We start from the raw sequence: 12234 nt of genomic DNA on the forward strand, positions 1-12234 counted from the left end.
GGAATTGGGCATGTATGCTTTGAAGACTTTCACAAAAGGACACAACAGCATTTAATGAGTTGTCTAAACTTTATATTAGGTTTTCCTACCAGTGGTACATGGAATTTTTTGCATTAGAAAAAAGTTAGTAAGAGCACACACCATATGCCAGGAACTTTCAGAGCGTTATTATGTCTCATAATAGACACAGAGCAGTACAAATTCTTATTTTTACATTGTATGCTGGTTATGCTTCATGTCAAACATGTACAAAATGAGTTCCTCTTCTGCCTGATCCAAGACTATGTTCTCCTTCATTTTATTACCCAAAGTCTACTCCTATGTTATCATTCTTTTAGATGAATTGAAATTGAACACATATTTTATGCACTACATCAAGCCCAGTATAGCTTATTTATATGTGAACTATTTTGCTTCTAATAAGAAAACAATCCACAATTCATCCTACATTATATATATTATATAAAGTGGATTAACAAAGGGGAGATTCTAGAATCTATGAAAACTTCTGGGTGAATGTTCTGTTTTTAGTTTTCTGCTTCCATTTGGATGCCTTTAAACTGAGCTAAGACAAACTTTATTTGGTTTCATTCTGAAGAATTACTAAAAGAATTCTGACATTCAGGTGAGAGGGCAGAAGGAACCAAGAGGCATGTAAAGCTAGCAGCATGCTCATTCTCATTTAGAAATATCCAAAAGGCCCAGCCACAAGTGGAAAAACCACTGGAATGCCAAGAGTGCAAATGTTTTCAGAAGACAAGAATTCTAATTAGTCTGAATGGGAAACTCAGCATGACATTTGATAGCTGGTTTGATGTTTAGAATCATTACACTGAACTGTGTTGGTAGGATTATACAATACTATTGTGATAATACAAATGTTAAATAAACCACCTACCTCAGAAATTTCTAAACAGAACTTTACAGTTTTTAGAGCAAACTAAAAAATCGTAGTATTTTTCTTTGTTAGATTTCTAAATGAATTTAGCAGTCTTTACACTTAGCAGGAAATCTGGACTGATCATTTGAGGCCTGTTTTCTTTATACATTTTGGAGTATGGGTTTGCTTTTGGACACCTAATAAATCATGATCTAACATCTAAGAGAGACTTATGGCTACATTGTTAAATCAAGGGAGGAAAAAAACAGTGTAAATACTTGGACTGTCTTGCTATATTCTTTGACCTGTAGGACAGTAATGAACCAAAAAGCAAAATCCTCTAGCAATTTCAGTGCCCCAGTCTTATTATGTGGAGTTAGTAATGGTTTTGCGTTTGAAATGTTAAGCCTTACCTTGTTTGTAGTTCACCAAGGAATACGACCATATGTGATGCTTTTTCTATTTCAGGCATTGCCCCCACTGCTGGATAGATTGCTGTTGACAGCTTTTGACCAGAGGGAGCCATTAGATTTTGCTGGCTAGCAAACAATTACAGCTTTGATATGAGCTACAAGGTAAAGATTAAAAGGGTTACCAATGCACAAAAATATGCTAGCCCTGTGTGGTCTCTAGTTCCTTCTTGTGCAAATGAAAAATTGTTTAGATGTAAAAAATAACAAAAGACAAAACCAAAAAAAGTCAAACTTTTTAGGCTGAAAGCTCCCTTTAAGAATAGTAGAGACTTTATACCATCATAAAGAATTCAAAAGTTTCATTTAAATATAACAATACCTTTCAAATAATGCTATTAGTGAGGAAGGTTTAAAATAATTTTTATATTTGGAAATGTGCTGCTTTTATTTCTAGCAGTGTAGTCTTAGGGGAGCAGTTATATCTTATATATTATGGTGCAACAGTGCAATTAAACTCACTAGGCATATGGGTCAATGAATGTTGTCAAATAATAAGATAACAAGATCATTTATATTATTTGGACATTGCCAAGAATAAGCTAAATTCATAATCTGTTAGTTTGAAAACATTGCATGGAATAGAAAAAGAGACATGAACTATGGCAAATTTAGGATTTTATGGATCTGATATTATAAGAAAAATCAATTTAAACATTTTCATAGCTCCATCTTCTTTTGGCTGAAAAGAACTTTGCATAGATTCTGAAGGGAATCTTATAGAGAAAAGATGAAAATATTAACTTCTTTTGTGTGTGTGGAGTGTTCTGTGCACTGAGATTTCCAAAAATTGGAATATAGTCAGTAACCTATGTGTCAAAGTTTTAAAAAGTAAAAGGTTTTGATGTTCTAAGACAAATGCAACCTTACAATATTTTACTGTGGTAAAGTGAGATACATTACTCTTTATAAAAAGTCTATAGATTTGACAATTTGACAAAGTAGTAATATACTATTTAATTTTTGTTTTTAACTGCATGAGTATTATAATTTTTCTTCTGTTTATTTTCATCAATATATCATAAGGATAGAGTAGAAATTGAGCTATTAAACATTACATATTTAGGTTGACTACAGTATGAAAACTGATATGGTTTGGATGTGTGTACCTTCCAAATCTCAAGTTGAAATGTGACCTTCAATGTTGGAGGTGGGCCTGGTGGGACGTGTTTGGACCAGGGAGTGGATTTTTAATAAATGACTTGGTGCCATACTGGTGGTAACAAGTGAGTTCTCACGCTATTAGCTCACACAAGAGCTAGTCGTTTAAGAGAGTCTGGCACCTCTTCTCTGTTCTCTTGCTCTCTCTCTCTCTCACCACGTGGCAGGCCTGCTCCCCCTTCACATTCCACCATGAGCAGAAGTCTCCTGAGGTCTCACCAGAAGCTGAGCAAATCCAGGTGTCATATTTGTAAAGCCTGTAAAATTTTGAGCTGTAAACATTCACCCCTAGACACTGACATAGGGTCTGAGTCCCACCGCCTGCCATCTATATGCTCCCCTAAGTGTCTCAGCAGCAGGACACTGAGGAAGCGAGCCACGCACCCTCATCTCACACTCAGCAAGGGGGACAAAGGAACCTTTCCCGTTTCAATCATTCCACTTCAAACTATCTTAGACTCGTCCACATTCTTCTGCCTACACTACCATCATTTATTTCCTGAAGAACCACCACCACCTTCAATTTGGTGTTTCCTAGACTCTTTTTGCTTCCTTTAATCTAGTCTTCCCATAATTGAATGCAATCTTAAAATGTAAACTTCTTTTCTGTATTTCCTTTCTTAAAATCATGTGATTGGTTTCTTATGGTGTGCGAATAAAATGAATACTCCTTGCTGTGGTGACCTTCTCTCAGGCCCATATCATCTTTCACTGTACTCAAGCCAAACTGGCTCTTTTCTGTTTCTGCAAATGTTCAAATTCTTTCTTTTCTCAGAGCTTTAATATCTGCTCTTTTCTTTGTCTTGAATGCTCTTTTCAGAACCATGCCTCAGAAAATAGCTATCTAAATAATTAAAGTCTGAATTTTAAAAGCTAAGGTCTAGAGAGAACTGTCCTAATCAAACAATGTAAGTTATATTCTTTCTGTTACTCTGCTTTACAGACTCATTGTTATTCTGCCTGGTAGACCCAATGTATTTATTTTTTCTTAGGACCTATTTACCGTTTTTCCTATTTGTTTTCCTGTGAAATTGATCAAACAGAAAAGTACAGGCTATAAAGTAGTACACAATAGTGTTCCTGCCAATGAGATTTCATCTTATATACACTGCCCGATTTTAAATATGTTGCAATAAAAAGTTACCAATATCAGCATTTCTGGATGGAATGTTTGTTTTCACCCTTCCGGCAGAATATGGAGCTATTACACTCTCCTAAGCCTTGTTAACACTAGCAATTCTCATGGGTAGTAAATGAAGTCTCCTAAAAGTTTCATGTTGTTTACTGATTGCTATTTTCTTAGGGAAATTTCCCTGTTTACTGCTTAAATATCTTCATTCTTTTGTGACTTGCTTTCATAATATATATCTATTTTTTTTTTGAGTCCTACCATCCTCTCACACCACCATTATCAGCTTCTTGGAGATTTTTATATGTTCTGCATCTTACCATTTGTTTGTAATATATGTTGCAAATATTTGCTCCTAGTATATATGTGTGTTTAATTCAATTTACCTTTAATTTTGTTTTGCAGTGTCTTTAGTTACACAGGGACATTTCATTTTAGTGTAATACAATTATTATTTTTTAAATTATGAAATTTAAACATTAAAAAGAAGTATTGTTTTCTGCATTTCCCTTCTTAAAATCATGTGACTGGTTTCTTATTGTGTGTGAATAAAATGAATACTCCTTGCTGTGGTGACCTTCTCTCAGGCCCATATCATCTTTCACTGTACTCAAGCCAAACTGGCTCTTTTCTGTTTCTGCAAATGTTCAAATTCTTTCTTTTCTCAGAGCTTTAATATCTGCCCTTTTCTTTGTCTTGAATGCTCTTTTCAGAATTGTGCCTCGGAAAATAGCTATCTAAATAATTAAAGTCTGAATTTTAAATGTAATTTTAGTGTAATAAAATTATTATTTTTTAAATTATGAAATTTAAACATTAAAAAGAAGGATTGGGTCACACTTAGAAGTAGAAAGGAATGAAAAATTGCTTTTAGGACATCTAAATCTGAAGTTCAAATATGAAGATGCGAGACTGTGGGTAATGTGAGGCTGCAACACAGGAAGACTCATGGGACTGAGAGGAAGGAAAAGCTCAAGGAGGAAGAAAAGAGGCACAAGCTGAGAAAATGTAGAATCCTGGGGATTTCTAAGGCTGGAACTTTACTAATATTACAGTAGTTTAGGGAAGCAGTATGATAACAGTATAAGGTAGGTATTGAGATCTAAGAGATAGTGCTAGAAGGATTAAGTGATAATTTTTCAGGGCTCACCCAAAACTAAGAACTGGAGATAGATTTGAGAAAAATGTTTTTAATATGAGCTCAAGGCCCCCAAATGAGTGAAGAGAAAAAGGAAAATGGGCAGAGAAAAGTGTGCATGTAGTATGAGTTCCAATAGATTATTCTGTGCATGTTATTTTCTCAAGACCAGATGATGAATGTCATACATCCAATCAGTGTCTGGTGAGTATGACCTAGATATGAATGAAGTCCCTGTCACACTTCAGTTATTTTGCACACCATGGATAACACATGCTTTCCCCATAATCCCTCATGGCACAGTGCCACTCAATTGCAAGAAAACTCCTCAGTTCCCAGTTTCTCCCTAGAGAGAGAAAGCTGGACTGTGTATCAAACATTCCAACTTTCCAGGTGTTTGTGGAGGAACTGGATTTTTTGTATCACCTGTCTAGGAACACTGACAGAATCCAGCATACACTAGACATTTCCTAGCTACTGTGAACAAAGGCAGTGGTTTGACCTAGTATCTGGGCACTCACCACAAATCATCATACTAAATCTGCATACAGTAAGTGGGTAAAGAAGAGCTTCACCTCATAGCTTCTCCCTGGAAAAAAATAGTTGGACCACAAATCTAAGGATTCAAACTTTTCAGGGGCTGCTCAAGAGTCTGGCTCTGTCTTGCTTGTCTCAGAGGGCTGACAGAAACAAGCATAGTCTAGAAGCCTGATGGACGCTGAAAATAAATATAATTTTTGAAAAATTTCATTTTTCTTTAATTTGAATTATACAATTTCTTTGTTACAAAATTGAATTTATATTGAAATACAGATAAAAATCAATGCATACAGTTACAAAATATAGACAGAGAACTTTCCTTCCAACCATCTCCAGCCTCTTACTCGTGGGTTCTATTTCTTAATAAGAACTATTTTTGACTGTTTTGTTTTTAGTCTTTCTTGCTCTTTCATAAATTTAAATTATATGTTTATACCTGTATTTTTGAATAATCTATGCTAAATAGTGTCTATTGGTTTATATATATTATAATATATATATATTATATATATATTATATATTAATAATATATATATAATATATATATATAATATATATATATTATACTTTTAACATTATGTCATCTCTGAAACCTCTTCATTGCTGGAAATATTTTTGTTTTTAATTTTTTATAGATTATATTTACTTTTCAACTGACACATAATTGTACATATTTATGGGGTTTAAAGAAGCACAAAAGCAATCTCTATAGACCTTCTCCCCTGACCAGTGAAGAGTGAGTGGATGAAAAAACTGTATCTTCTATCTTCTCCCTGGAGAGGTAAAGAGTTGGACAATGTACCCAACGATCAAACTCTCTGGGTTCTATATGGAAGAATGGCTTCTAGCTCTACTATATTGAAGCAATGGCACGATCTGTTGTACTCTAGATACCTGAGGGTGGCTGGGAACTAAGATGGCAGTATGAACTACCACAGAGGTTTGGGAGATCAATAGATAATATGGCCAAGCTGATTGATGGTCTTTTCCTACACAACGCAAATATGTGAAAACTGAGTGGAGTGATTTTTTTTCTAATGTGTAGATCATACCAACATAAAAAGTAAAGGAAATTAAGAAACAAGAAAACACAATCCAAATAAAGCAACAAGATGAAACTCCAGAAACCAACCCTACTAAAACAGATAAATATAAATTAACTGACAGAAAATGTGCAATCACCATTATAAAAATGTTTAATGAGGTGAACAATACAAGAACAAGAGAAATTCCACAAGCAGATAGAAAATTTTTACCAGAACAAAATTGAAATCTTGACACTGAAGAATATAATAGCTGAAATAAAAATGTAATAGAGAAGTTTCAGCAGCAGACTAGAGCAACCAGAAGAAATAATCAGCAAACTCAAAGACAGGTCACTTGAAATTATCCAGTGAGAGTTGCAAAAAGAAAAAGAAATGAAAAAGAGTGAAAGAAGCTTAAGGAACTCATGGGAAAACATTAAGCAGATCAATATATGCATTATGGAAATTTTAAAAAGACAAGAGAGTAAGGACCAGGAAGATTACTCAAAGAAATAATGGCTGGAAACTTCCAAAATCTGGGGAAGAAATTGGACATCCAAATGCAGGGAGCCCGAATGAACCCAAATAAGATGTACCAAAAAGAAAAAGAAAGAAAAACACACCAAGGCACATTAAAATCTAATTGTCAAATTCAAAGAAAATTCAAAAATCAGAAAGAGAAAGGAAACTTTCACATACAAAGAATTGCTATAAGACTAAAAACAGATTTTTACCTTTCAGGCAGTAGTTAGAAGGATGATACATTCAAAGTGCTGAAAGAAATGAAAAATCTGGCAATCAAGAATATTATACTCATTATAACTATCTTTCAAAATGGAAGGAAACAAAGATTTTCCCAGGCAAACAAAAGCTGGATAATTTTATTATCACTATATCTGCCTTACAAGAAGTACTATAGAAAAATTTTCAAGTTGAAATGAAAGGATGCTAAACCATAACAAGATAGTACATGAAAATATAAAACTAACTGCTAAGGGTAAATATATAAACATATAAAATGCTATACTAGCAGTGGATAAATCACTTTTTACCTTAGTATAAAAGCTAAAAGCAAATGTATTAAAAATGACTGTAAGTAAAAATATGTTAATAGATACACAATATAAATACATGGAAATTGTGGGAAAAATAACAAAATGGGTGGGAAAGGGAGAAATAAATATGTAGAGTTTTTGTATATAATTGAAATTAAGCTGTTAACTTTAAACAAATTAACTTTAAACCTCAAGGAATTGGAGGGAAAAAAAAAACAACAGGCTAAGCCCAAATTTAGCACAAAAAAGAAATAGTAAAAATGACAGCAAAATATATAAATAAAGAATAGAAAAACAATAGAAAAAAATGAACAAAACTGAGAGCTTTAAAAAATATATATAAAGTATTTATCTTTTTCAAAGATAACCAAAACTTTTAGCTAGACTAAGAAAAACAGAGATTTAAATAAATAATCAGAAATTAAAGTGGAGACATTACAACTGATGCCACGAGAATAAAAAGGATAATGAGAGAACATTACCACTATATGCTCTCTGAATGACCTAGAAAAAATAAATCAAGCCCTAGAAAAATGTAGCCTACCAAGATTAAGTAAAAAAGGAATAGACAATTTCGCTGATGAAATAAAGCTAGATTTAAAGAAAAATTAATGCTAGGTCTTCTCAAACTCTTCCAAAAAATTAAAGAGGAAGAAACACTCCCAAACTCACTTTACGAGGCCAGTATTACCCTGATAACAGAGCAAGACAATGACACAAGAAAAGAAAACTATAGGTCAATATCCCTGATAAATATACAATTCGAAATCCATAACAAAATGCTAGCACACTGCATTCAATAGCACACTAAAATGTTCATACACCAAGACAATGCAGGTGTTATTTCTGGGATGCAAAAATGGCTCAACATAAACATCATTATAATGTATCACATTAAAAAATGAGGAATATAAATTACATGATCATCTCAATAGATGCACAGAAAGCATTTGAAAAGCTCAACACACTTTCATGATAAAATCTCAGTGAACTATGTATAGAAGGAAATTACTTTAACATAATAAAGGACATACATGAAAAGCCCACAGCTAACATCACATTCTATGGTGAAAAATGGAAAACCTTCCCTCTAAATTCAAGAATGAGGCAAAGATGTCTATTCTTGTCACTTCTACCATAATAATGCCACGTGTGTGCCTATGCAACAATCTTGCATGTTCTTCACATGTACCCCAAAACCTAAAATGCAATAAAAAAATAGCAGTAAGACTGCATCTAAAACACAGAAGAAACGTATCTTTCAAAAAAATAATAATAATAATAATGAATGTCCTAGTAAGAGCCATTAGACAAGAGAAGGAAATAAAAGTCCTCAGAAACAGAAAGAAGTAAAATTGTCCCTGTTTGCAGATGACCTGATTTCATATATCAAAAATCCTAAAGGCTCCACCAAAAACAAAAAAAATCTTTTAAAATGAATAAACAAAACAATAAAAATGAAGGATATAAAATCAAGATACAAAAATAAGATTTCTGATAGTAAGTTTTTTGTGTGTTTATGCATTAGCAATGAAATATTTGAAAAGGAGATTACCAAAACAATCCTCTCTAAAAAAGCACTAAAAAATACTTAAGAATAACCTTAACCACGGAGGTGAACAATCCTGTATAATGAAAAGTATAAGACATCGATGAAACAAATTAAGGAAGACATAAGTTGAAATACATCCTGCACTTATCAATTGTCAAATATAATGTTTTTAAAATATCCATAATAACAAAAATAATCTGCAGATTCAATGCAATCCCCATCAATATTGCAATGGTTTTCTTTACAGAAGCAAAAAATATCCTAAAATTAATATGGAAGCCCAAAAGTCTCCAAATAGCCAAAACAATCTTATGAAAGAATAAAGCTGGAAGCATCACACTTCTTGATTCCAAAATATGGTACAAAGCTACACTAATTAAAACAGTATAATACTAGCATAAAGATAGACATATAGATCAATAGAGCAGAATACAGAACCTAGAAATACACCCATACATTTATGGTCAACTGATCTTTGCAAGGGTGACAAAATTATGAAATGGAAAATGATAGTTTCTTCAACAAATAGTTTTGGGAAAACAATATCCAAATGTAAAAACAATTGATGTGAAACCTTATCTTACACCATACATACACACACACACACACATCTCAAACTAAGGCCTTAATTTTAAGAATAAAAACTGTAATAGTAACAGAAGAAAACATAGAGAATAAGCTTCATGACATTGGTTTTGGCAGCGATTTCATAAACATAACAACCAAAGCACAGATAGGAAAAACAAAAATGAACAAGTGGGATTATATCTAGCTAAAGCTTGTGCACAGCAAAGAAAATAAGCAATGAAATGAAAAGGCAGCCTATCTAATGGGAGAAAAATTTGCAAACCAGATATCCAATGAGATTAATTTCCAAAATAAAGAAAGGACTTCCACAACTCAAAGTAAAATCATATCAACAAAAACAAACCTACTAATCCTACTTTAAAAATTGGCTAAGAATTTGAATAGGCATTTATCCAAAGAAGACATGCGAATGACCAGCAGGCCTATAAAAAGATGCTTAACATCATGAATCATCAGGGAAATGAAAATAAAAACCACAATATAAGTTATCACTTCACACCTGTTAACACAATTATTATAAAATATAACAATAATAACAAATCTTGGCAGTGAAGAAATTGAACCCCTGTGAACTGTTGGTGGAATGTAAAATTGTGAAGCTATTATGGAAAACAGTATGGAGGTTTTTCAAAAAATTTAAAAAAAAAACAAAATTACCATAAGATCTAGCAATCCTACTTCTATGTATTTATCCGAAAGAACTGAAGTTAGAATCACAACAATATAATGCGTTCTCATGTTCATGACATTATTATTCACAATAGCCAAGGTATGGAAACAACTTTTATGTCCATCAGCAGATGGGTGGATAAAGAAAATGTGATATATAAGTACAATAGAATTTTTCAGCCTTAAGAAAGAATTTTTGACATATGTGACAATATAGATGAACCGTAAGTGCATTATGCTAAATGAAATAACCCAGGCACAGACAGACACATATTTTATGATTTTACTAATATGCAGTATCTGAAATAGACAGATTCTTAGAAACAGAAAATAGCATAATTGTTGCCAGGGTCTGGGGAGATAGAAGGACATGGGAAGTTGCTAATGCATTGGCATGAAGTTTCAGGAAAGCAGAAAAATCAGTTTTAGAGATCTGGGAGAAAATACTGTACCTGTAGTTAACCATACTGTTACTATACACTTAAAAAATTCTTATGAGGGTGGTTCTCATGTTAAATGCTCTCACTACTATAAAAACTATAAAAATGTAAGTAGAATAAGAATAAATATAATTCTATTATAAATAAATAGAATAAGAAAACTATTTTCTAACTGCCTTGTAATGTGCAAGGATTCTCTCTCTAGGGCAATACTTTATTTTGTCAGTCAGGTCAGAGAGTGCCAGTTCCATTCCTTTATCAATGAGTTCAGGGTACACACTTTCAGCCTGTCTGCAGTACAAAAGTAGCTGACACTTAGAGGTTCATTGTCCACTCTCTGTGAAAAGAACAGTCACAGAATTGGAGATTACTATTAATACAGGTTAAATTGTAATCATGGCTCAAAGCCCTCACCTTCCTCAATGTGAGGGAAATGAGGAGGGGAGAGAAGGTATTTTTTATACTTTTTCCTTTGGTTACATTAGAGTCGAGCAATAATTCAAACACCTGTTATAAAACTAGAGAACTTAGAAAAGTATATGTTGTATACCTGATCGTTGATTTCTAGTTTTTACATGCATCAAATAATTATCAAAGTGCTCTACACTCCACTGCACATCAATTTCCTCACACAGTCAGTTCATTTTTTTTCAGCGAGTAATGATTGAATGTACTATGTTCCAGAAATATGCTTGAGTCTGAGGTTACACAAACATGTTAGATGTGGTGCTTGCCCACAAGGAATATTTGAATAAGGGATATAGGTATGTAATCCATAAATTATAGTGTTATAAATGCTATGATTAGAGTATGGAATGGGTGGTATTGAATTACATAGAAGGGGTATCTAAATAAGGTGAAGGATTAAAAAAAATTTGAAGAGATGAACTATTCCGGTTATACATAACAAATGAAGAGAATAAGAAAGATATAATATAAAAGTTAACAAAGTTATTAAGTAGGGGGATTAATAACCATTGAGGAAGAAAGTATTGTACATTTATGTATCACAGAGTCATAGTTATATTTTATATGAATTTTATTAATTTTGATCATTAAAAATGAGTTACTTATTTTTTGTAGCAGAGCTGCTCAGTGTCCCCAATTATACATTATCTTTTTTGTCAGTAAGGGAATCCCAATTTTGGTTAGGCACAGGTCTTAGCATAAAGCTTGCAGCTAAGATTGGCCTATGATTAATGATTAAGTTCTGGTCCATAGGATATAAACAGCAGTAACGTCCTTAAAAAAAAACAGCAACATAGGCCAGGTGAGGTGGCTCACGCCTGTAATCCCAGCACTTTGGGAGGCTGAGGTGGGCAGATCAATTGAGGTCAGGAGCTCAAGACCAGCCTGGCCAACATGGTGAACCACATCTCTACTAATACAAGAATTAGCTGGGCATGGTGGTGGGTGCCTGTAATCCAAGCCATTCGGGAGGCTGAGGCAAGAGAACGGCTTAAAACCAGGAGGCAGAAGTTGCAGTGAGCTGCGACAGAGCTCTGGGCAACAGAGCTAGACTCCGTCTCGAAAAGCAAAACAAAACAGCAACATATCCTCCTTTATCCCTTCCTCCTTGCAGGTGAT

At 33.4% G+C, this 12234-nt stretch overlaps 1 long non-coding RNA gene across 1 annotated transcript in view; it reads left to right on the forward strand.

Moving 5' to 3' along the window:
• The window catches only part of LOC116550030, a 47314-nt gene that overhangs the window by 13718 nt on the left and 21362 nt on the right, over window positions 1–12234 (forward strand). Inside the window, exon 2 of the long non-coding RNA XR_004268210.1 lies at window positions 1349–1455. This is a non-coding gene — a long non-coding RNA (uncharacterized LOC116550030). The remainder of the gene's footprint in view (window positions 1–1348; window positions 1456–12234) is intronic.

The sequence above is a fragment of the Sapajus apella genome, unplaced genomic scaffold (assembly GCF_009761245.1).
Source record: "Sapajus apella isolate SASKATOON/1434 unplaced genomic scaffold, GSC_monkey_1.0 scaffold7, whole genome shotgun sequence".
Classification (NCBI taxonomy): domain Eukaryota; kingdom Metazoa; phylum Chordata; class Mammalia; order Primates; family Cebidae; genus Sapajus; species Sapajus apella.